Below are 26,905 nucleotides of genomic sequence, written 5' to 3' on the forward strand. Positions count from 1 at the left end.
AATGGATTCTTAACAGAAAAGGGTAAAAAAAGGAGGCTGGCACAATTTTAAATTAATTTGGTTGCCGTTTTACTCACCGCTGTGTAAAATTGAGGCACTGACCATGAAAACAGAGCTTTAACTTGCATAATGGACAGGCACTGAAATGAAGACTGTAATGTGAATGTCCACAAGCTGCATGCAGTTTCATTGAAAATCATTCCTTGTAGTCTGAAAAATGTCTAATGTGAGCATACTTTTAAGTCTCCTACTGCTGTGTCATATCAAATGACATTTTACAACCTTATCCAGTTGTTGTGTCATCACTTGCATGAAGTGAAAGGCTTCAGAAATGTGAGAGGCAGTTAATTTATATGCCTGAATGTGCATACACATCTTATATGAAAATGAAAGCATTGATGAACTTGAAAGTGATGTTGTTCTTCTGGTTCTAATATTAGTGCTTTGTTCTTAAAATACTAGCATACAGTTGCCGTACCCTTTTTTGTATAATTTACTAACTGTCTTCAGTGATAAGTGAACTTGTTTTATAAAATCTTGAGAGGTAATTTCCCCAAAATTTTCCTTTTCCAACGTAACAATTCTTGCGTTTAGTGTGTTCTGTTTACGGTATCAATAATTTACTTTCATTTGCTTCTCCCAATATGGACTCAGCTCCATAGATTTCAAACTTGACTAGACACATTAAGTAAACGTACATTAGCCAATATCCAGAAATATATTTGTTCAGGTGTAAAAATGATATGTTTGAAATCCGTACGTAACTAGGTAACCCCCCCCCCCCCCCCCCCCCCACACACAGACACACACACACACACACATACACACAGACAGAGAGAGAGAGAGAGAGAGAGAGAGAGAGAGAGCGAGGGGGGGGGGGGGTAATATTGGTTATTGCCTTTGTAATATATCAGTAGCTTTTTAACTGATTCATTTTTGAATCAAATCAATTGTGGACCAAGAAAAAAAGGCTTCAGAAAAGGCTCTTATACAGTGAAAATTTTGCGTGGTTACTAATGTATGCATATGTTGAAAGGGAAGAGGGGGAGATGATGATTTATTGCATTCGTAGCTCAGAGATAGCTAATATTGATATATTTTGCAGTTACCGTTGAGATAGAAGGTCTAAGAGGACTTCAGATAAGTGAGAGGTCAAAAATCTTTCCGAGGAATCTCTCTTTGTAATTGTAGGATTAAAAGCATGCTCATATGGACTCATAAATTTCTATTTTGGGTTACGCATTTGAAACACGTTCCCTGCTCATTTCTGTTGATGTGAACAGCTTGTGTGAGTATCACTTAATCTGTTGTTATTTATTAAACTATTTCTTCAGTATTCATTTCTTGTATGTTTTTTTGTACTGCATGCTTTAGACTGTTGCTGATAATGTAGATACAAATTTTAAAAGTTCGTTGTTTCCTAGGAGAACAGTAGTGTAGAATTCTGTTAAATGTGTTTAGGGAGCTATAATGGCAAGCAGTGTTGTTATTTTTAGTGCTTCAGTTATATGGTGGGTCTTTAGATTGTGACTGACATGAAGTAATGGTATGCATTGTAACGCTGCCACAGAGCAGCACGAGTAGCAGTTTATTTTGTTGTGTTAGTATGTGTTTAAAAAGTGCTGTAATGTCTCCAAAATTTATTTTTTGCACCAGTCTTAAAAGTTCCTTCTGAGGGACCAAGGTTTGTTGTAGAGGTGTGTATTTTGCAGTACTTGTGTGTGTGTGTGTGTGTTTTTTTTTATGGTATTATCTGATTTTTTACTCCTGAAAAAGTGAAGGACCTTTGAGATTTGCATTACTGTTGTTTTTGTAATGTGATTATAACTGATTATGCAAAACTGAAATGGAATTTTTTCTACTTGTCAGAAGAGCTCAAATAAAGAACTAGAGAAGTTTATGCTGTACCTTGATAGCTTTACATTTAGGGAGGAGGCTATCTAGTAAATTGTAAATGAGCTCTGACTGTAGTAACAGATATATGTTCACAGTTTTTTCAGAAATACTTATATCAGTGTAAATATTATCTCTTGATTGGTGTAACAGAAAGAAGGCAGTTGGGATAGATGTATGTCTGTGTGGCTGCTATTGCCTCATGCGTTTGGGACTACCGAGAACAGAAAATTAACATAATGTGGTATAGAAGTAAAATTTCTTATTGAACATAGAAGAGTCAGTGCATATGGCAAAGTTCGTATTATGTATAGCTGTGCCAGTACTTCTGTTGTTTGTTTAAAAGGGAGAGACAATAAAACAAAGTGTCTGGTAGATGCAGACCAGGCAGTATAAGTACTCTCAAAAGAGTTAGTGCCTAATAGGATAAAATGATGACCTTTAAAACGCAATGAAATAAATTGGAGGAATATACAAATTAGTGGTGTACACAGAAGGTATTCTTTTCCTGTACAAATAACTTCCAGCGTAATCTTGTATCTCATCATTTAATTGTATATATGAACTTTACGTATCCATTTAGTGCCATTTTCGTTCACTTCTTATCATATTTGTTCAGTATGTATGCATTTTTCTTGGCCTTTATGGATTTATCTCAAATTTTTTGATCTCATGAACATGACATTGTTAACATAATTTGTTGTTGACTTAACCATTCAAAATGCAGTATAGTGAAAATGTAAGAGGACATCCAAAATTAAAAATAAATATTTTGTATTTTTTAGATATTTTGTTTAATTGTGAAGGATTCCAACTAAACATTTTACCTCACATTGTGTCCAGTAGATCTAAGAAATTGTTACTTGTATCCTTAATCATAGCAATTTTTATTAAAATTCAGTGTTCCAGAATGGACATTAGAAAATGGTTGTAGTTTTGCTATAATGCTTCACACCAGTTTTTCCATATTATACACTACAAAAATCAGTCACTTCATTTGTCCAGAATGCACAATTTATGTAATTTAAAAAATTCTGCTTATCAAGTCACACATATTGAGTGAAGCTTAGCTGTGATAGGAGTTTCTGTGACTTCTTGTTGTGGATACATTTAAGCTTTATGAGGAGCTTTGGTGTTCAGTACAGTGTGATAGTGTCTATGGGTGATTTTCAGTCTATTTTGTGAGATAATTTGGAGTTACTTGGCTGTTTGCTATTAAGTTATGGCTACAAATAGCGAGGTAAGGGAGTTTCATTTCTTTGATCATTTCCTTGGCATCTATTGATAATACATCACTGTTTTTACAACTGAATCAACTGTCAGAATCAGTCACAACTACACATTGCCTTCTGCTTGCAAGGAGACTTCCGTATCCTCATAAGACAGACATGAATATAACATGCATAGATTATTGATGTCAGTGTTACAGTACACTAGGTCATATGAAGGAAGATCTATTATGTAGACTATAATCCGTGAGGCGAGTGATTTGTATTGACAGTTCTGGCAGGCAGACGGCGCTGTTGCCGAACGTGGCTCACGGCACGTGGCACCCTGTCTACTACACGAAATCTGTAGCAGCAGAAATAAAAGTGCGACAAAATGAAAGTCGTATTTGTACGTGTGAATTTATTTAAAGTTGCTACTTGAAATATATTAACTCAAAAACTGATAAGAGCTATTTAGTACAAGTATCTCAAGAAGCTGAAATATCATAAACTTATTTGTTAAACTTCACAACTGAAATTAAAACTATTTTCACAAGTTGTTGAACATTAGCAGTTTTAGTTTCCATTGTTAAGTATTAGCATTATTAATTTGTTCTACTTTGAGCTGGAGAATAGTTGGCCTTGTGTATTAAGAGTTATAATCTGAAGAAAGTACTCACAATATGATGATCTGCAATCTCCCTCCTTACATTACTGAATACATTGTAGTTACTGTAATGGAAAAACACCACTCACATCACTGTCAGAATCTGATTTGACATTGTCTTCCTCAGCACTACTCGAACTATCACTGCCCTCTCCCAGATGTATAATAAAATTTTCGATGCATTCTTCCACAACACCTTCAGTTTTGACCGCCTCTGTGATGACACTTGCAATGCTGTTTACAATTTTAGTCCACATCTTGCTTGTCACTTTATTGATAGCTGCTGGAAGGAGAGTTTCAACTTCAGAGATGGTGAATTTTTTATTGATTGCAGCAACGTAATTTTTTATCTGCAACCACACCCCTTCAATTGCATTGGAGTGACAATGGTATGGAGGAAGCTGAACGATTTCATGCCCGTGCCTTTTAGCAGTCTCATCAATTACGTTAGTGGTAAATTGGGGTTTCTTTTGTGCCACAATTTCTAGCAATTCTGCCTTGTTTAAATCATCTCTGAAATCTACTTTCCACCGTTTCAACCACTTACTGCTATCGCCTTTTTTGTTGCCAAGGTTGGTGCCTTATCGTGAACGACAGAATGATAAGGTGCATTGTCCATAATGGTCACTGATGAACTTGTCAGATTCGTCATAAGCGATGTCTCGAACCACTCTTGAAATACTACACTGTTCATTTCTTCATGGTAATCTCCTGTCTTTTTTGACTGGAACATTTTCAAGCAGTTTGGCACAAAACATTTCGATGTACCTGCGTGTAAGACAGTAATTCCTCCTCCTTTGCCAACAGGCCCTGCCATTGTCCCATCGGATGTTTCATCATTCCAGCCTCTATGTAATGACCCAAGTTTCACCTATCAAATTTCACACCGATGGTCCTGCACAGAAATCTGCACTGCCATGCAACTGCATCTGTCCTTTCCATTAATATTTTGCGTCCGTTAAAAAGTGAATAGCTGAAGCCTATGTCTTTCAGCACTGTACGCAATGAAAATTTGCTCCCTTTAAAAAGATCGTCTTCCTGAAGTGACACCAGTAATTTAGATAGTGGGGTGTTCCCTTCTCTCATAATAGCTGAATATATGACGACGAATAGTGTCTTTCTGAAAATCGTCCAAAGCTGTCACTTGCTTATTTCTCAGTCACTTCTTTCCTGGTGTGTGCAACTTTGTTGTGCCACTCTCATCACAATCTGTACTATACTATACTATACTATTCTTTCCCCATCTTTACAACAGTGTTCTTGCTCATTTTCAATGCTGCTGCAGTTCTCTTCACAACCTGAACAAAAGGAATCAAGGGCTCACCTTTGTCATTTTCTTTCTCAAAGTAATCCCTCACAGAGCACACAAATTCGTGGGCCTGTGTGTGTAGCACACTTTTTTCCTCCATTTCAGTCCTTTTGTTGGGCTGGCATTACACGTCACACCAGACATTGTTTATAATGAAACAGAAACAAATAAACACTAAAAACAACAAAAATGAAAGAAACTGAGAATTTATTCAGACAAACCACCGCACCGGTTGCACGCGAGGCATGGTAAGGTTCATAAGCACGCGCGACTGGGTTTCAGAGTGACAAAGTGGTCCTTGCTACCTGCTCAAAGTCAGTCTTGGCTGCCTGCCTGCTGTCGCCAGGCAATGGAAAGACACTACATAGCTATCAGTACCAAAGAATGGTGTCCCGGACTATAGTAACAGCTGATAACTCAGCTCCCAATCATCTTAATCAGTGGTTTAACTTGAAGCAGGTCTGATTCAAAGATAAATTGATACATTTGATACCGATAGTTACTGTTTAACTAGAACGATTGTCTTGAAATTGTTGTTTGTCAAATCCATGGTCTATTGGTGGTGGTTGTCGTCGTCGTCGTCGTCGTCGTCGTCATTCACATTCTTATTTTTTAGAGCTCACAAGTAGATAAAAAAATTATAAATGTAGTCATTCATGAGACTGCTTGGAAACATACTAACACAGTTCTCAAACTCAACCTTACCAGATGCAGCTCAGATAACTGAAAAAGGTTCAGTTGGTTAACAGCTAACAATTTTAATCTTAATCTCACAAAGACTAATATATACAGTTCCAAACAAAAATGACCTGGTTGCATGACCTGACCAGAAGAGATGTGGGGGAAATGATGATTAATTTTTGTATTTTCTCTATTAAAAAAGTGACTACCAAATAATAACTTCATTGGAATGAAGATAGAAAATAAGTGTTTCCCAATTTCCCAAATCAAAAGGTGACCAGTTTATATTCACCTGTAAACAACTAGACATCAGTTACTTTGTTATGCTGATTCGGGTATAAACAAACCGTGTGAAACATGCAGCAATTTTTCTGCTATTCTTAAAACATAGACAGAATTCCTAAGCACTTATTCCAACACAAGCCAGACCTGTTCACATGCAAACACAATGAATACTGTTTCATGCACTGAAGTTTATCTTGGTCTCCATTATAAAAATCTGTCAGTCATGTTTTGGGAAGCATCCACAGTCCATAACTAGTATAAGCAGTGCCTGGCAACCCAGTCGGTTCCACCAGATTCCACACAAATAACACCTTTATTAACAGACTGTATTCGCCAACTGTACACTACAGCTGCCGCAGTTAGTCCTCTCCCAAGTTGCACTATGTTGGTCATCAAATGACAACTACGTGTCCATCAGCTAGAGTGCCGCCGCACAGCCTGCTCTAATACTTCCCTTGAGTGGAGACAACAACAACTGATTAGCCACAGAAGGCACTGCCAGCTATATCCCTTGTAGAAAAAACACTGGCAGATGGAACACACGGACTCCTCCATCAGTCCTGCCACACAGTGATCCTTTGTGGTGTAATGGTTATTCCAACCCGACCAACTCCTAGCGAGGAATCGGGGTAGTGAACCTCGAGCGTTGCCTCGGATCTTTGTGTACTGAAAGCTGATTGACTCTACATACATATGGAAGAAAGATAGGATCTGTGGAAGCCTATTAATGTAAGTGAAGTGGTTCTCAAGGATGAGGAATATGTCAACTATTAATTTCATTTCTAAACTTACTGAAAAATAAAAATGAATAAAAACATACAAATGTACACAGGCTGAAGCAAATTTGATAGTTCTGTGACTGTTATAGCTGGGCATCATCAAAAGAAAACAATTTACAATGCTTATTGACACTGTTTTATATTAATATGCAGGCAATGTTAACAGAAACATCATACATTTTGTAAATGAAGAATTAATCTAGAACATAGTACTTTCAGAAAGAAGCTGCATGAATGCTCAGTCAGATCTTGATACGATTTCAAAAGTGGTGTAAAGGTAGTCTACAAAGGGGTTCGCTTAGAAAACATTTGTATGATACGTTCTAGAATATTGCTCAAGTGTTTCGAACCCATCCCAAATAGGACTAACAAGGGATATTGATTGTATAAAGAGAAGGGTAACACGAGTGGTTTCAGATATGTTTCGCCCATGGGAGAGTATCACAGAGATCCAGTGGAAACTGAAGTTGCAGACTGTTGAAAATAGACACTATCCCAAGGAAGCCTTCTTTCCAGAACAAGTTTCAGTGATAATTGTAAGAGTGTACTAAAACTCCATATGTACCAGGACTGTGAGGAGAAGATTAGATTAATACAGTGTGAACAGAGGCATTTAAACATCATTCTTCCTGCACTCCATATGTGAATAACTGATGCAATAGGAGGTACCCTTATTATGCATTTCAGTTATTTGGAGAGAATGGCTGTAGATCTAGAATAGAATTAAAGCTGAACAAGTGGTTACTAAAATTATATATTGTATAGGTCTTATGTCATATGATATTGTTAATAATATCTTTTATCAGTTGTTTCTGTTTAGAAATTCATCAGTAAAGTAAAAGGAAACAATGGGAAATCCAGGATGGAATAACAACAATAGTATGAAAAAGGGTGGATTACTACTCATCACATAAAGGAGATGATGAGACACAGACAGGCACAACAAAAAGACTGCAATATGTTTGAGGCTTTGGTCAGAAGTAGAATTTCTGATCTATGCAGATGGGAACTCTCCCTGTAATACGAGGGTAATACCAAAAGTAAGGTCTCCTATTTTTTATAAGTACATAGACCTGTTTATTTCTACAATGGTTTACATCAGTTTACAACTTGAACATTTAGCTATTTTTCGACACAATCACCATTGGTGTTGACGCATTTTTGTAGACGCTGTGGCAGATTTTGTATGCCCATGTCATACTAGCTCACCACCATGCTGTTCAGAAAGTTATGAACCTCCTCTTTCATCTCGTCGTTGGAGCTGAATCGCTTTCCGGCCAAATGTCCTTTTAACTTAGGAAGTAGGTGATAGTCACTGGGTGCCAAGTCAGGACTATAGGGTGAGTGGGTGATTATGTTCCTCTGAAACTGTTGCAGGAGAGCAACGGTTTGCCGAGCGATGTGTGGGCGAGCGTTGTCATGGAGAATGTGTACGCTCTTGCTCAACATTCCTCTTCTCCGGTTCTGAATTGCCTGTTTGAGTTTTTTCAGAGTCTCACAGTATCTGTCGGCATTAATTGTGGTGCCAGTGGGCATAAAGTCGACCAACAATACCCGTTTCCAATCCCAAAAATTGGTTGTCATGACTTTACCGGCAGACTGTGTTTGTTTGAATTTCTACGGCTTTGGCGAAGAAGAATGCTTCCACTGGTGTGATTGTTCCTTGCTCTCAGGTGTAAAGTGGTATGCCCAGGTTTCATCACCCGTGACAATTGAGTCCAGAAAGGTGTCCTCTTCGGCTGCAAGGTGGTGAAGAAATGTGGAGAAAGCATCAAATCATTGCTGCATGCGGTCCTGAGTTAGCTTGCATGGCATCCATCTTGTGCACACCTTCAGGTTGTACAACATTACCATTAAAATTTCTGTGAGCGGTCCTTCGGGAAACCTCAGGAACCAACTTGCAGACATCGTCCAGGGTCATCTGCCGATTTCCACGCATGCTTTGCTCAACCTTCAACACTGTCTCCTCAGAAATTGATGCTCTCTCGCTCCTTTGTGTGTCGTGAATTTTGGTCCGACCAGCTGCAAACTCTCTACATCACTTATGAACATTTTTGACATCCATGCACGACTCACCATACACTTTCGTCAATTGGCGATGGATTTCAATCAGCACAATGCCCTTTGCGAATAACTGCACGCAATTTGCGTTTGGCAGTAACATCCAACGGTTGCGAAGCCAAGACTGAGCACCTCAGCGTGGCGTGCGCATGTTTACACACAGCGCTTGAAGCACTCTTCATAACAGCATGACCAACTGCCACACAAAGAGAGCTCTGTACTTATAAAAAAATTAGGAGAGCTTACTTTTCCGATTACCCTCACATATCCTACATTACTTGAACCTTTACTGCTCGCTGTCCTTCACCTACCTACCCCATTCACTACTACCACTCCAGCAGTAAACAGCCTTGTATGCCCCTAGCACGTACACTAGTCTCAGCTTTCTTATCCTGCCCCTTTTATCACATTCCTGCTTGCTCCCACAAAAGGCACTACACCTTCCCTCACCCCTACCCTGCTGTCCCTTCCCCTCCCTGCCCCAGCCTCCTGTTCACCCCCACCACCCACATCAAGCACAGTTGCTGTACACAGCCTCAGAGGCCAGAGACAATGCAAATGTATGAGAGTTCTTGTTGTTTGAATGTGTGTGGGTTGTTTTTTCAGGTTTAGCAGAAGAATTTTTGTCTGAAAGTTTAAATGTATAGCAGTTTTTTTGTTGCACCTGTCTGCAACTTCTCCTCTATATGATGAGTAGCAATCTGTCGTTTTCATAATATTGTAGTAAAGTAAAAGGTGTTAGTTCTTCAGCCTCCTCTTAAAAATGTACTTTATTAGTAGCTAAACTTTCTCAAGGCTGCTGGCAAGTTACTGGTAGTGGTTGTTCATTTCTAGATTAAAGTAAAGGTCTCTCAGTTCTTGTGTGAATTGTCTTTATCTGAAGGAAGCTGTTGATTTGAAAGACAGACATAAAATTTCTGACACAGAGAATAAGTAGTAGTAATAGTAGTAACTATTTCCAGTTCTTTGAACATGCTTTTGTAGGATAATCTTCAATTCAAGCTCTAAGAACTTTATAAATGTCGAAAACTTGAGCTCAGCTTGTTGCTTTACCCCAAAGTACGATATCACATGAAATCCAAAAATCTAATACCGTGTAGCATTATGCCTTAGGGGTCAAGTCTTACAGAGCCTCATTATATCTCAGGATCTGCGCATCTTCAACACAGGCTGTCCCTCTCATTTCTTGACGGCTACTGGGTTGTCCTGAGCTGTCAACCTCTCCTTTCTGCTTCCAGCCCATGCAGGCTCTGCTCAGTGGGAAGAAACTGATGACCTCCATTCCAGTGATCGGTTTCCACTGTGGATCCATCTATTGGATGGAGCATTAATTGAACAGAAGCCACAGAAATGGATGGTCAACAGGGCTAACTGGATGTTGTTCAGTCAGCTGACTACACTTGAACACCGTGACACGATCCAGGAATGGGTGGAACACACCACACGAGTGATCTGTCGTGCCACTGACTTATCCGTCCTGAAGTCCTCGCTGACTTATCCGTCCTGAAGTCCTCGCTGACTTATCCGTCCTGAAGTCCTCGCTGACTTATCCGTCCTGAAGTCCTCGCTGACTTATCCGTCCTGAAGTCCTCGCTGACTTATCCGTCCTGAAGTCCTCGCTGACTTATCCGTCCTGAAGTCCTCGCTGACTTATCCGTCCTGAAGTCCTCGCTGACTTATCCGTCCTGAAGTCCTCGCTGACTTATCCGTCCTGAAGTCCTCGCTGACTTATCCGTCCTGAAGTCCTTGGGTAATCTTAGGAGGCAACCTGTACCGTGGTGGAGCAATGAGTGCCGCTCTGCAATGCAGGACAGATGTGTGACTCTTCAGTGTTTTAAGTAGTGCCCAACAGCAGACATCCTCACAGCCTTTACAGTAGTGAGAGCCGAGGCTTGACTCGTAATTGAGGAGAGAAGGAAAGATCATGGCGAGCCTTTCTGAACTCCTATCAACAGTTCCACTTGTTCTAGAAAAGTACAGAAAGGTATCAGAAGGATTTTTGGTAAACAGCAATAGCAGCGGTGCCCAGAGACATTGCACAGATGATGGCAGAGCATTTTCAACAGCTACTGCCAGTGCCAGCCAGGATCTGGCATTTCTCCAACCATGCAATTGTGGAGAGAGGCAAGTAGGACTTCTGATCAGACAGTTTTGAGTTTTACAACTGCTCTTTCTCCATGTAGGAGTCGGAATCAGCACTGTCGGAGACTCGTGCTACTTCACCTGGTCACAACCAAATCCGGTACTGCGTGCTTGGATATTTGCCAGCAGCATCAAAGAAAATCTGCCTCGAATGTTTTAATTTGACGTAGCAGACATGCCTCATTCACAGCTCATGGAGAGAGGCAAATTGATGAACGAAGGGAGAAAGACCATGGAGCGAATGGTAAACCGACGTCTGGTCTGGTCTAGTTGTTAGAGACCAGGCAACTCCTTATCCGCTCTCACTGTGGGTTCAGGAGATTTTGGTCCACTGTTGGCAGGGTGACCCTGCTAGAGATGGCTGTTCGGAAGGCTTTCCTAGGTAAACATCACTGTCTCTGTATATTCTTTGACATCAGCAAGGTGTATGACTCTATTTGGAGACACAATATTCTAGAGAAACTCCATCAGTGGGGCTTCAGTGCCCACCTCCCCACTCTCATATGGTGTTTCCTGTCTAAGCAGTCTTCTAGGTCCTGAGTTGGTGACCCACTGTCAGATCATTTTGAGCAGGAGAATGGTGTCACTCAGGGCAGTGTTTTTAAGTGCAACCTTCTTTGCTATAGCCATAAACAGTATAACATCTGTGGTAAGAAGTCCTGTACAACCCTCCTTATTTTTCAGTTTTCTGTTCCTCTTCCAGTGTTGCAACAGTGACTTGTCAGTTGCAACTTAAGAGTGCAGAGGTAAGGAGTGGGCTGCAAAGACAAGTTAAGTGTGTGTGTGTGTGTGTGTGTGTGTGTGTGTGTGTGTGTGTGTGTGGAGGGGGGTAGTTAAAATCATTCTTGCCGTATTCTTAGTTTCCCTGAAGTGCGTGTAAGCATGTAAGTCGTTACACGGCTGAGAAACCTGACACCCAGAATCCAGAAGATACTAAATATCATAAAGTGCTTTAGCGCCAGGTCTTGAGGAGTGGACAGGGTGCATTTGCTGCCGTTTTATAGAGCTTTCATGCATTTGCAGCTAGACTATGGTTGCACAGTGTATGGATCAGTGAGGCCTTCTAATCTGAAGATCATTGACACTATCCACAATGAGGTGGCTTAGGCTGGCTATGGGTGCTTAATGGAACCATCCCCATACGCAGTCTCTGTACTGAGGCTGGGTAACCACCGCTCACCATCCAACAGCAACTTCCTGTGGAGTGCCACGCATGTAAGTTTCTGGCAGCTCCAATTTCACCTGCAAGCCACGTTGTTGCTCATTCGTCTTTGAATACATTTTCTCCAATTGGCCATGAGCAACAAGGCCGTTTGGGATCCACCATGTGCTGCAGGCACTGGATGTGGAGCAAGTACAACCCAAAATCAAGGATTTTAACTACTCACCCTGGTTACAGCAGAGAGTAATTTCAAATTTAGTGAATTACAATATGATTTTAATACATTATTTTGTAACATTTTACCTGAGCACCACAACTCTTCTGCTACCATTATAGATGGATCTGAACAGAGGGACTATGTTGGTTGCTATGTTCTTTTCCCTGACTGTGAATTCAAGATCTGACTGCCTCAAGACTTGACTGTCTATGATGTTGAATTGTACACGATCTTGCACTCACTGGAGTAGATGAGACATGCTTAGAGTGCTTAATTCCTCATGAGTTCTGATTCTCTGAATGACCTTCACTCTCTACAGTGCTTGTAACCAGAAGATAAAGTAGTCCAGAATATCCAGGACAATCTCCTCAAAGTACAAAGGCTGGGGAAGGATATACCTTTATGCTGGGTACCAGGCCACATGGGTATTGCCAAAGAGGTGTGTCACGATCCTCATTTAGTTCAGTGTGCCATTCCCCTACTAGCTGTCGCCTTGCTGTCGAAGTGGAGAGTCATGTTGTTGGGAAGACGAGTGGTTAGAAGTGACAGATAATAAGCTGCATCTAATGAAATCCACAATGCAGCCATGACTTATCTTCTTCCTTGCCACGTGGATGGGATGAGGCTCTCCTTACTCATCTTCATACAGGCCACAGCCCTCTGATGCGCGGCTTGTTGCTCCAATGGGAGGACCCTTCAATGTGTTGTGCTTGTGTTGTACAGGTTGCTGTGGACTGAATTTTCAGACTAGAGGGCAGTGGCAGATTTGCCAGCAGACCTTTTCTTGATATTAAGTGATGTTTAAATAAATGTGGCTAGAGTTTAAGGTTTTGTGGTCTGCCCTCCTTGTTCCCAGTACTACCCTTTCCTAATATTGCAGTAACTTTGATGTCTGGATTACTTTCTTCAGTATTTTGTGTATCCTTTGTAATTAGCTACACCATCAGCGTAAGAGCTGTTCATGATTGACAGATAAATTTAACTGTTTGATATACAAAATACATTTATTCCTTGAGAAATTGATCTTTGTAGGCTTTTGTGTGAACTGAGTTACTTTTGTTGCTAAACAGTTCTCATCTTTATTTTAAGGACATTATTAATCTGTTGGTTTTTCGTTGACATCATGAGAACAGTCAACATAAATCCAGTTCAGTGCTTTCAGCAATTGATTGAAATACTAAGTTTTTTACTTATTGACTTCTCTTTGAATTCATACTTACAAGGGAACCTCCCCATCGCACCCCCCTCAGATTTAGTTATAAGTTGGCACAATGGATAGCCCTTGAAAAACTGAACACAGATCAATCGAGAAAACATGAAAAAGTTGTGTGGAACTATGAAAAAAATAAGCAAAATATACAAACTGAGTAGTCCATGTGCAAGATCGGCAACATCAGGGGTAATGTGAGCTGTGGAGAGCTGTGGTTCCGTGGTTAGCGTGAGCAGGTGCGGAGCCTGGTTCAAGTCTTCCCTTGAGTGAAAATTTTAGTTTTTTTATTTTCGTGAAGTTATGATCTGTCCGTTCGTTCATTGACGTCTCTGTTCACTGTAATAAGTTTAGTGTCTGTGTTTTGCGACCGCACCGCAAAACCGTGCGATTAGTAGACGAAAGGACATACCTCTCCAATGGGAACCGAAAACGTTTGATCGCAAGGTCATAGGTCAACCGATTCCTCCACAGGAAAACACGTCTGATATATTCTATACAACACTGGTGACGGCATGTGCGTCACATGACAGGAATGTGTTGTCAACCCACCGAACTTGTACAATTGGCGAATGGGTAAAAAGATTCTTCTACGTTGCCCGATTTAGGTTTTTCTTGTGGATGTGATAATCACTCCCAAAAAAGTGATGAAAACATAAGAGTTTGTCACATAAACTGCAACAAATGAATGCAACAGTTTCACAGTCGCACAGTTTTCCCTGTGCTGTGTCAAAACATATGTTTTTAACGTTTTCAGATTTTTCTGTGTATAGACCATCAGTTACCTCGCATCAGACGGACAGATGATAATTGTCTGAAAATAAAAAATTAAACTAGTCACTTGACTTGAACCAATGACCTCTTGCTCCGCAGCTGCTCACGCTAACCACGGGACCACGGCACTCCTGAGCTCACATTATCCTTGATGTTGCCTATCTTGTGCATGGGCTACTCAGTTTGTATATTTTGCTTATTTTTTTCATAGTTCCACACTTATTCTTCCTGTTTTCTCGATTGATCTGTGTTCAGTTTTTCAAGGCCTTTCCACTGTGCCAACTTATAACTAAATCCAAGGGGGGTGCAATGGGGAGGTTCCCCTGTTAGTAGATTTTAAAAAATCCTGATCAATAGCAACACAACTTAAGGAATTGCATGTTACTTTCAAAATGCTGTTAACTATTGGTTATTAGACCTGTCCATAAAGCTGTTAGCAGTGCAGTGGATGTCACTGACTAATTAGGAAAAGTTTATTTGAGGAGTTACACTGAAAGATAAATACCAATATTACTGATTGCAATAATTTTAGTAAAACAATTTTAAAAAAAAATTGTATTAAAATTACCAGTAACCAATTTTTTCAGTTTTACTGACAAATGTAGTAATAGAGTTTGAAGACGATTTGTGGAAAGGTTATTCCCTCCTAAAGCCTGATCTACAGTTACTATTACACTGAAAGTGTTACACCATGAAGTGCAGTATTTATCAAACTTTGTGAATATGTTCATCTCACGTGTATTAAATGATAAAACAGTCGTCCATTCATTCCATTGTCATCAACATCAATATAAGCTTTAATCTCCCACAACCATGAATGCATCCTTGTATTTGTTGTTGCATGGTAGGAAAAGGTTCCCGAATGTCATCTTGAGGAATGTATTATAAGCACATGCTAAGTTAGTTATGGAGATTGCTGGCTAGAGGATCGTATGAAAGTACATGTCCCTTCCTTCACATCTCGGATGTGTTTTATGGGCAACAAATGAGGGGACTGGCCGGACCAATCAGTGATCACAATACAATTCTCAAGGTGTGCATTGCGTGAACTGCAATGTAGAGTATTGCACTATCCTGCTGGAATACACATTTTTACCCTGGTCATGAAGGGTATCATTCTTGGCACATTCTGGTGAAGCAGCATTCAACATCCCATCAATATTTACCAAGTCAACAGTTACCTTTTGTAATGTCCAACTATTTTTACCACCACAATTCCAGGTGCTCCAGAGGTATCGGTCTAATGGAATCGTTGCTGTGTTTGTCCTTTTAGCAAGTTGTGTAAGGACATGATGTCATTGATCTGACTGCTACAGACAGAAGTGAAACTCATTAATAACTGCCACAGAATTTCACTGTTACAAGTTGACTTGGCCCTATGCCTTGCAAGTCTCTTTAGACTCTGGTCAGTGTCAGTGGTAAACAACACTTGGAAACTAGAGATTTCAGCCAGCTTCCAGTAATTTGTTCCTGACAATTTGTAGTGGTACTGCTTGTAGCCTACACCTGAATTTCAGCTCTTGTCATTTGTCTACTCATTGAAGACAATCAACCGTGCAGTCTTCTTGAGGTAATCCTTCTGGAAGAACCTGTCTCTATGCATCTTGCCACATTGTTGTTCAGAGTCCCTTTCATTAACACTCATTGTGCAGTCATTACACTATGTGTGATCTGTCAGTATGATGCTCTCATGTCCCTCAAAGCAATAATTCAACCTTTCTCAATCTCCGAAATATGGCGATAATCTTCAAAGTGCACATTCTCTGGCCCTGCCATGTTGCAAACTCTGCCAGATAAGCTTCTCTAATGTTAGATTCACTCAACAGGCACATTGTAGTTACACCATTCTTCATCCATGGGAACAGCGTCCTTCTGTACTGAAAATAAGCTCACATTAGATAAAATTTTAATCAATGTGTGCAACAAGGCAGAACTAATGGAGTATTGGTTTGGTAGCGTTCAATCAAGGTGTTCACAGTGTAAAGCCCCGTTTGTGTGAGCGACTGTCTTGTCTCAATCAATAATTTGTGGCATATTAGACTGCTGCCGTGCTCCTGGCATATTATTTCCTCATTGAGGCTCACTTGTCACCAGTGGTTTTTTGTTTACATGTGAGCGTCAAAACTGTGTGTGTTGAAAGAACAGAATGAGATTGCAAGGAACCATTCTTCTTACAAAAGTGAAGATATAGTAACAATTAAGAAATTAACAATAATGGTAGAACTTATTAATGACCAAATCAAAACCTGTACTGTGCTTTCTTAACAAGGGTAATGTGATAAATTCTTCACACCACTGGTAACTGGAAAAATACAGAAACTGCCATCCAAATGTTAGAATACATCATTTTGATGTGTTCCATTAGACGTTGTGCAATTTGATTCAGTTCCTTGTCACCTCTTTATATCCATGACAATGACAATACTGTGCTGAGCATCTTCACCAGCTGCATTGTTATTGCTTTTAAACAAACTGTTCCACAATTCTGACATCTTTTAAAGAACATCAGAAGTCTTTTCATATTAATAGACTATATATTGACATCAAACATCAGTGGCTTCTGTAAGTCATAATGTCACAATAAGTTTCTCTACTCAGAATGATTGTTAAAAGAACATTTCATTTGTCTCTTTACATCATTTAATGACCAAAATTGTTTACGTGTCTTCAAAGTATGTTGACGATCTCTGGAACTTACGTACTTGTGCCCAAACAGAATAAAGCTGCTGTGATCACCATCTCATCTTGAGACATGCTTAGTCTCTCAGCACGACTTGCCACTTGTAAATAAAATAAGTCTTGCAGTATCTGTGCTCTTACCTACAATACCTTATTTTGTACCTTTCATTCACAAGTACCATTCATTGATAAGATGAATTAGGGGTACACGTCACTCCCCTGGAATGGTATGTATCACCCCAATTTATTTGCTGTAGGACAGTGGGTGGCAGACAGCAGTCCAGGTGCAGACTGCGGAAAGTCAAAAACTGGCCTCCCAAAAATATTTTGGAAGTATGAATTACACATTTCAATTATTTTAAAAGAATATTTTTCTTTTGATAACAGTTCGCTTGAGCACAAGCCTTATAATTTTTTCTGGTAGTTTACAATTAATTGCTGGACAATTAGAATTCTTAATGGTTAGTTATAGGTGGATTAAATAGATGGTTGCTATGCTGTGCAGCACTGGAGGGTGGGGGTCGAAGCGAGCAAGCGGCCAGGTGGCGCAGCATGTTACCCAATCCACATACGAACACTGTACACACGAATGCAGCACAAGAATTTTATTTGATGAACAAGGAAATTTGATAAATCAATTTCAGACTCTGGCAACCTCTGAAACCTCTATTAAATCAGAGAAGGCATATTTACTTAAACACCATTTTTTGGGCTCATAACTTGAACGATAGCTTAAAGCTACTTTGTGGAACTTCAGGCGAGTTCACTAGGTGCCAGCACAACAAAACACTACCTCTGCAAGTGCAGCTCCTTTGTGTTGTGGCTCCTTTGGTGTGTGGGAGCATAAATTTTGACAGGGAAGGAGCTGCTGTGCAGTATGTTGGCATGCACTGTGTGCTCGGTGTTGGTATTTTTATAAAGAATGAATACATAAATACACAAATTTTTATCACCACTTCATTAGTAGTTGTTGCGCTCTCGTATGGAGCGTTTCATTATCATCGAGGCTTCTAGTGTTTCTTTTGCATCGATATGGGTCCAAAAAACTATGACGTTTTTGACTGAATGGACTGAGCAATATTGTTTCATGCTGCCTGATGGCTGGAGCTGTTCCAGTTTGACTCATATGCAACAGAACTGGCACTCATGTTAAAAGTGCCAATTTAAAGCAAACTCATCAGCAGTTTCATCAAAATTTTTCTCTGCATAATGATACTCAAGAAAAACTCTGGGCACATCTAGCTTCTTACAAAAGAAGCCCAGTAATCCTAGTTCGCTCTATAAGGGAGCAAGAAAAATCTGCAGAAGCAGTGGTGTGTGTGTGTGTGTGTGTGTGTGTGTGTGTGTGTGTGTGTGTGTGTGTGTGTGTGTGTGTGTGTTGGACAATTAATAAACATAAGAAGCCGTAACATAAGTAGGACATGTTCTGAGGCATCAAGGGATCACCAATTTAGTATTGGAGGGCAGCGTGGAGGGTAAAAATCGTAGAGGGAGACCAAGAGATGAATACACTAAGCAGATTCAGAAGGATGTAGGTTGCAGTAGGTACTGGGAGATGAAAAAGCTTGCACAGGATAGAGTAGCATGGAGAGCTGCATCAAACCAGTCTCAGGACTGAAGACCACAACAACAACAAACAACAAGAAGCCATTTTCAGACTCAGAGATAGTAAAAAAGTGAGTGTTGGAAGTGTCCATGGCACTTTTTGAAGAGAGGAAGGATATTGTTGCTGTAATTCAACGTATTTCATTGTCGGTGAGAAATAATATGAAAAGAACCGAAGTTTTGGCTGCTGATGATAAAACTAATTTGCTCAAACTTCTGCTAAAGGTGCCTTGCTACACCATAACACTAGATGAATCGTACTATGTTGTTGATGAAGAACAATGTCTGTCTATTTCATGTAATTTTTGGATATTTAAAGTAAAGAATTTAGGGAAGAATTGATAAAAGCATTGCCGTTGGTAGGCAAGACTTGCAGGGAAGGTTTATTCAAAACTTTCGTTGACTTAATGACAAAATCAAACATAAGTTATGATAAAATGGTTCCTCTTTCAGCTGACAGGGCACCAGCAATGATGGGGAAAGAAAAAGGACCAGTAAAGAGAATCAAAGATATGAATCCTGGGCTACTACTATCTTATCAGTGCACAATTCACCAGGCAGCCCTTTGTGGAATACTTAGTGTGACTCTGAAAGACTTAATGGACAGGTTGATATATGAGGTCTCGTCCTGGTCTTTAGCACAAATAGTTACTGAGCATGATTCAGCACTTGCTGACTTATTGTAGTGCAGCAATGTTCGTTGACTAAATAAAGGTCAAGTGATTGAATGTCCCCCCCCCCAAATAAAAGAAGTAGTAACATCATTCTTCAAAATGTTGGATTTACAAGAATCATGAAACCGTTTGGAAAGACAGTACACTAGCTGTAGCTGTCTCAAATATTCTGAAACATTTAAATGCACTCAGTACTGAACTACAAGGAAATGAGAAATTAGTATGTGATCTGATACCGAGTGGGTCTTCTTTTCATTGCATACCGAATATCTTTGAAAAAAGCGTTGCAAGTCAAGAATGTTTTCATTTCCAACAATTTTTGGATATAAAAATAATTCTGAAATAGACATTTCAGCATTCTCAAATTTTATTATGGGTTTTAAGAAAGAATTTGCAGCAAGATTCCAAGACTCCACTCCAGTGGTGTTGTTGTTGTTGTGGTCTTCAGTCCTGAGACTGATTTGATGCAGCTCTCCATGCTACTCTATCCTGTGCAAGCTTTTTCATCTCCCAGTACCTACTGCAACCTACATCCTTCTGAATCTGCTTAGTGTATTCATCTCTTGGTCTCCCTCTACGATTTTTACCCTCCACGCTGCCCTCCAATACTAAATTGGTGATCCCTTGATGCCTCAGAACATGTCCTACCAACCGATCCCTTCTTCTGGTCAAGTTGTGCCACAAACTTCTCTTCTCCCCAATCCTATTCAATACTTCCTCATTAGTTATGTGATCTACCCATCTAATCTTCAGCATTCTTCTGTAGCACCACATTTCGAAAGCTTCTATTCTCTTCTTGTCCAAACTATTTATCGTCCATGTTTCACTTCCATACATGGCTACACTCCATACGAATACTTTCAGAAATGACATCCTGACACTTAAATCTATACTGGATGTTAACAAATTTCTCTTCTTCAGAAATGCTTTCCTTGCCATTGCCAGCCTACATTTTATATCCTCTCTACTTCGACCATCATCAGTTATTTTGCTCCCCAAATAGCAAAACTCCTTTACTACTTTAAGTGTCTCAATTCCTAATCTAATTCCCTCAGCATCACCCGACTTAATTAGACTACATTCCATTATCCTTGTTTTGCTTTTGTTGATGTTCATCTTATATCCTCCTTTCAAGACACTGTCCATTCCATTCAACTGCTCTTCCAAGCCCTTTGCTGTCTCTGACAGAATTACAATGTCATCGGCGAACCTCAAAGTTTTTATTTCTTCTCCATGAATTTTAATACCTACTCCGAATTTTTCTTTTGTTTCCTTTACTGCTTGCTCAATATACAGATTGAACAACATTGGGGAGAGGCTACAACCCTGTCTTACTCCCTTCCCAACCACTGCTTCCCTTTCATGTTCCTCGACTCTTATAACTGCCATCTGGTTTCTGTACAAATTGTAAATAGCCTTTCGCTCCCTGTATTTTACCCCTGCCACCTTTAGAATTTGAAAGAGAGTATTCCAGTCAACATTGTCAAAAGCTTTCTCTAAGTCTACAAATGCTAGAAACGTAGGTTTGCCTTTCCTTAATCTTTCTTCTAAGATAAGTCGTAAGGTCAGTATTGCCTCACGTGTTCCAGTGTTTCTACGGAATCCAAACTGATCTTCCCCGAGGTTGGCTTCTACTAGTTTTTCCATTCGTCTGTAAAGAATTCGTGTTAGTATTTTGCAGCTGTGACTTATTAAGCTGATAGTTCGGTAATTTTCACATCTGTCAACACCTGCTTTCTTTGGGATTGGAATTATTATATTCTTCTTGAAGTCTGAGGGTATTTCGCCTGTTTCATACATCTTGCTCACCAGATGGTAGAGTTTTGTCAGGACTGGCTCTCCCACAGCCGTCAGTAGTTCCAATGGAATATTGTCTACTCCGGGGGCCTTGTTTCGACTCAGGTCTTTCAGTGCTCTGTCAAACTCTTCACGCAGTATCATATCTCCCATTTCATCTTCATCTACATCCTCTTCCATTTCCATAATATTGTCCTCAAGTACATCGCCCTTGTATAGACCCTCTATATACTCCTTCCACCTTTCTGCTTTCCCTTCTTTGCTTAGAACTGGGTTTCCATCTGAGCTCTTGATATTCATACAAGCCGTTCTCTTATCTCCAAAGGTCTCTTTAATTTTCCTGTAGGCGGTATCTATCTTACCCCTAGTGAGATAGGCCTCTACATCCTTACATTTGTCCTCTAGCCATCCCTGCTTAGCCATTTTGCACTTCCTGTCGATCTCATTTTTGAGACGTTTGTATTCCTTTTTGCCTGTTTCACTTACTGCATTTTTATATTTTCTCCTTTCATCAATTAAATTCAATATTTCTTCTGTTACCCAAGGATTTCTACTAGCCCTTGTCTTTTTACCTACTTGATCCTCTGCTGCCTTCACTACTTCATCCCTCAAAGCTACCCATTCTTCTTCTACTGTATTTATTTCCCCCATTCCTGTCAATTGCTCCCTTATGCTCTCCCTGAATCTCTGTACAACCTCTGGTTCTTTTAGTTTATCCAGGTCCCATCTCCTTAAATTCCCACCTTTTTGCAGTTTCTTCAGTTTTAATCTACAGATCATAACCAATAGATTGTGGTCAGAGTCCACATCTGCCCCTGGAAATGTCTTACAATTTAAAACCTGGTTCCTAAATCTCTGTCTTACCATTATATAATCTATCTGATACCTTTTAGTATCTCCAGGGTTCTTCCATGTATACAACCTTCTTTCATGATTCTTAAACCAAGTGTTAGTTATGATTATGTTGTGCTCTGTGCAAAATTCGACCAGGCGGCTTCCTCTTTCATTTCTGTCCCCCAATCCATATTCACCTACTATGTTTCCTTCTCTCCCTTTTCCTACACTCGAATTCCAGTCACCCATGACTATTAAATTTTCGTCTCCCTTCACAATCTGAATAATTTCTTTTATTTCATCATACATTTCTTCAATTTCTTCATCATCTGCAGAGCTAGTTGGCATATAAACTTGTACTACTGTAGTAGGTGTGGGCTTCGTATCTATCTTGGCCACAATAATGCGTTCACTATGCTGTTTGTAGTAGCTTACCTGCATTCCTATTTTCCTATTCATTATTAAACCTACTCCTGCATTACCCCTATTTGATTTTGTGTTTATAACCCTGTAGTCACCTGACCAGAAGTCTTGTTCCTCCTGCCACCGAACTTCACTAATTCCCACTATATCTAACTTTAACCTATCCATTTCCCTTTTTAAATTTTCTAACCTACCTGCCCGATTAAGGGATCTGACATTCCACGCTCCGATCCGTAGAACGCCAGTTTTCTTTCTCCTGATAACGACATCCTCTTGAGTAGTCCCCGCCCGGAGATCCGAATGGGGGACTATTTTACCTCCGGAATATTTTACCCAAGAGGACGCCATCATCATGTAATCATACAGTAAAGCTGCATGCCCTCGGGAAAAATTACGGCTGTAGTTTCCCCTTGCTTTCAGCCGTTCGCAGTACCAGCACAGCAAGGCCGTTTTGGTTATTGTTACAAGGCCAGATCAGTCAATCATCCAGACTGTTGCCCTTGCAACTACTGAAAAGGCTGCTGCCCCTCTTCAGGAACCACACGTTTGTCTGGCCTCTCAACAGATACCCCTCCGTTGTGGTTGCACCTACGGTACGGCTATCTGTATCGCTGAGGCACGCAAGCCTCCCCACCAACGGCAAGGTCCATGGTTCATGGGGGGGGGGTAGAGTGGTAGAGTGGATGAATGTGGCTGTGAAGTTGTTCTCTCTTTCGAAGCCTTTACTCCAAACAGAGATAATAGACTTGCAGGAAGACATTTTCTTGCAGATGGACAAAACTGCATCCACTGAAGAATTCTGGAGTAATACATACCAGAAAAATATAAAAATTACAAAAAAAAAAAAAAAAAAAAAAATTGCTGTTTACCTGGCTTCTTTGTTGGGTTCCACGTATATTTGTGAAATTTCACTTTCAAAAATGAATTTTTTGAAGAACAAGTATTGCTCATGATTAACAGCCACCCACCTTGAAGACACTATTTGCATAAGCTGCTTTCCATGTTAACATAACTTAAAGAAACTTCCTCAAGACAGCAAATGTAATTTTTCCCATTGACTTTTTGATACAAATATGCATATCTAATGTATTTAGTATTTTGTGAGTGAAAATAACCCCCCCCCATGAACAATGGACCTTGCCGTTTGTGGGGAGGCTTGCGTGCATCAGCGACACAGATGGCCGTATCGTAGGTGCAACCACAACGGAGGGGTATCTGTTGAGAGGCCAGACAAACATGTGGTTCCTGAAGAGGGGCAGCAGCCTTTTCAGTAGTTGCAGGGGCAACAGTCTGGATGATTGACTGATCTGGCCTTGTAACATTAACCAAAACGGCCTTGCTGTGCTGGTACTGCGAACGGCTGAAAGCAAGGGGAAACTACAGCCGTCATTTTTCCCGAGGACATGCAGCTTTACTGTATGATTAAATGATGATGGCGTCCTCTTGGGTAAAATATTCCGGAGGTAAAATAGTCCCCCATTAGGATCTCCGGGCGGGGACTACTCAAGAGGATGTCGTTATCAGGAGAAAGAAAACTGGCATTCTACGGATCGGAGCGTGGAATGTCAGATCCCTTAATCGGGCAGGTAGGTTAGAAAATTTAAAAAGGGAAATGGATAGGTTAAAGTTAGATATAGTGGGAATTAGTGAAGTTCGGTGGCAGGAGGAACAAGACTTCTGATCAGGTGACTACAGGGCTATAAACACAAAATCAAATAGGGGTAATGCAGGAGTAGGTTTAATAAGGAATAAAAAAATAGGAGTGCGGGTTAGCTACTACAAACAGCATAGTGAACGCATTATTGTGGCCAAGATAGACACAAAGCCCATGCCTACTACAGTAGTACAAGTTTATATGCCAACTAGCTCTGCAGATGATGAAGAAATTGATGAAATGTATGGCGAGATAAAAGAAATTATTCAGGTAGTGAAGGGAGACGACAATTTAATAGTCATGGATGACTGGAATTCGTCAGTAGGAAAAGGGAGAGAAGGAAACATAGTAGGTGAATATGGATTGGGGGTAAGGAATGAAAGAGGAAGCCGCCTTGTAGAATTTTGCACAGAGCATAACTTAATCATAGCTAACACTTGGTTCAAGAATCATGAAAGAAGGTTGTATACCTGGAAGAATCCTGGAGATACTAAAAGGTATCAGATAGATTACATAATGGTAAGACAGAGATTTAGGAACCAGGTTTTAAATTGTAAGACATTTCCAGGGGCAGATGTGGATTCTGACCACAATCTATTGGTTATGAACTGCAGATTGAAACTGAAGAAACTGCAAAAAGGCGGGAATTTAAGGAGATGGGACCTGGATAAACTGAAAGAACCAGAGGTTGTAGAGAGTTTCAGGGAGAGCATAAGGGAACAATTGACAGGAATGGGGGAAAGAAATACAGTAGAAGAAGAATGGGTAGCTCTGAGGGATGAAGTAGTGAAGGCAGCAGAGGATCAAGTAGGTAAAAAGACGAGGGCTAATAGAAATCCTTGGGTAACAGAAGAAATATTGAATTTAATTGATGAGAGGAGAAAATATAAAAATGCAGTAAATGAAGCAGGCAAAAAGGAGTACAAACGTCTCAAAAATGAGATCGACAGGAAGTGCAAAATGGCTAAGCAGGGATGGCTAGAGGACAAATGTAAGGATGTAGAGGCTTGTCTCACTAGGGGTAAGATAGATACTGCCTACAGGAAAATTAAAGAGACCTTTGGAGAGAAGAGAACCACTTGTATGAATATCAAGAGCTCAGATGGCAACCCAGTTCTAAGCAAAGAAGGGAAGGCAGAAAGGTGGAAGGAGTATATAGAGGGTTTATACAAGGGCGATGTACTTGAGGACAATATTATGGAAATGGAAGAGAATGCAGATGAAAATGAAATGGGAGATAAGATACTGCGTGAAGAGTTTGACAGAGCACTGAAAGACCTGAGTTGAAACAAGGCCCCGGGAGTAGACAACATTCCATTAGAACTACTGATGGCCTTGGGAGAGCCAGTCATGACAAAACTCTACCATCTGGTGAGCAAGATGTATGAGACAGGCGAAATACCCACAGACTTCAAGAAGAATATAATAATTCCAATCCCAAAGAAAGCAGGTGTTGACAGATGTGAAAATTACCGAACTATCAGTTTAATAAGTCACAGCTGCAAAATACTAACGCGAATTCTTTACAGACGAATGGAAAAACTGGTAGAAGCGGACCTTGGGGAAGATCGGTTTGGATTCCGTAGAAATGTTGGAACACGTGAGGCAATACTAACCTTACGACTTATCTTAGAAGAAAGATTAAGAAAAGGCAAACCTACGTTTCTAGCATTTGTAGACTTAGAGAAAGCTTTTGACAACGTGAACTGGAATACTCTCTTTCAAATTCTGAAGATGGCAGGGGTAAAATACAGGGAGCGAAAGGCTATTTACAATTTGTTCAGAAACCAGATGGCAGTTATAAGAGTCGAGGGGAATGAAAGGGAAGCAGTGGTTGGGAAAGGAGTGAGACAGGGTTGTAGCCTCTCCCCGATGTTATTCAATCTGTATATTGAGCAAGCAGTAAAGGAAACAAAAGAAAAATTCGGAGTAGGTATTAAAATTCATGGAGAAGAAGTAAAAACTTTGAGGTTCGCCAATGACATTGTAATTCTGTCAGAGACAGCAAAGGACTTGGAAAAGCAGTTGAATGGAATGGACAGTGTCTTGAAAGGAGGATATAAGATGAACATCAACAAAAGCAAAACGAGGATAATGGAATGTAGTCAAATTAAATCGGGTGATGCTGAGGGGATTAGATTAGGAAATGAGACACTTAAAGTAGTAAAGGAGTTTTGCTATTTAGGGAGTAAAGTAACTGATGATGGTCGAAGTAGAGAGGATATAAAATATAGACTGGCAATGGCAAGGAAATCATTTCTGAAGAAGAGAAATTTGTTAACATCGAGTATAGATTTAAGTGTCAGGAAGTCGTTTCTGAAAGTATTTGTATGGAGTGTAGCCATGTATGGAAGTGAAACATGGACGATAACCAGTTTGGACAAGAAGAGAATAGAAGCTTTCGAAATGTGGTGCTACAGAAGAATGCTGAAGATAAGGTGGGTAGATCACGTAACTAATGAGGAGGTATTGAATAGGACTGGGGAGAAGAGAAGTTTGTGGCACAACTTGACTAGAAGAAGGGATCGGTTGGTGGGAAATGTTTTGAAGCATCAAGGGATCACAAATTTAGCATTGGAGGGTAGTGTGGAGGGTAAAAATCGTAGAGGGAGACCAAGAGATGAATACACTAAGCAGATTCAGAAGGATGTAGGTTGCAGTAGGTACTGGGAGATGAAGAAGCTTGCACAGGATAGACTAGCATGGAGAGCTGCATCAAACCAGTCTCAGGACTGAAGACCACCACACACAGGAGTGAAAATAAAAAAAAAATACTGAATATACATTTTTTTTTTTCAATACAAATATGCCTATCTATTGTATTTATATTACTTTGTGAGTGAAAACTAAAATT

The 26,905-nt window shown here is 40.1% G+C and overlaps 1 protein-coding gene across 2 annotated transcripts in view; it reads left to right on the top strand.

Moving 5' to 3' along the window:
• The window catches only part of LOC126483785 (SLIT-ROBO Rho GTPase-activating protein 1-like), a 510,581-nt gene that overhangs the window by 470,601 nt on the left and 13,075 nt on the right, over positions 1–26,905 (top strand). The gene's annotated exons all lie outside the window — the stretch shown is intronic.

This window comes from Schistocerca serialis, chromosome 6, assembly GCF_023864345.2.
Source record: "Schistocerca serialis cubense isolate TAMUIC-IGC-003099 chromosome 6, iqSchSeri2.2, whole genome shotgun sequence".
NCBI classification, from domain to species: Eukaryota; Metazoa; Arthropoda; class Insecta; order Orthoptera; family Acrididae; genus Schistocerca; species Schistocerca serialis.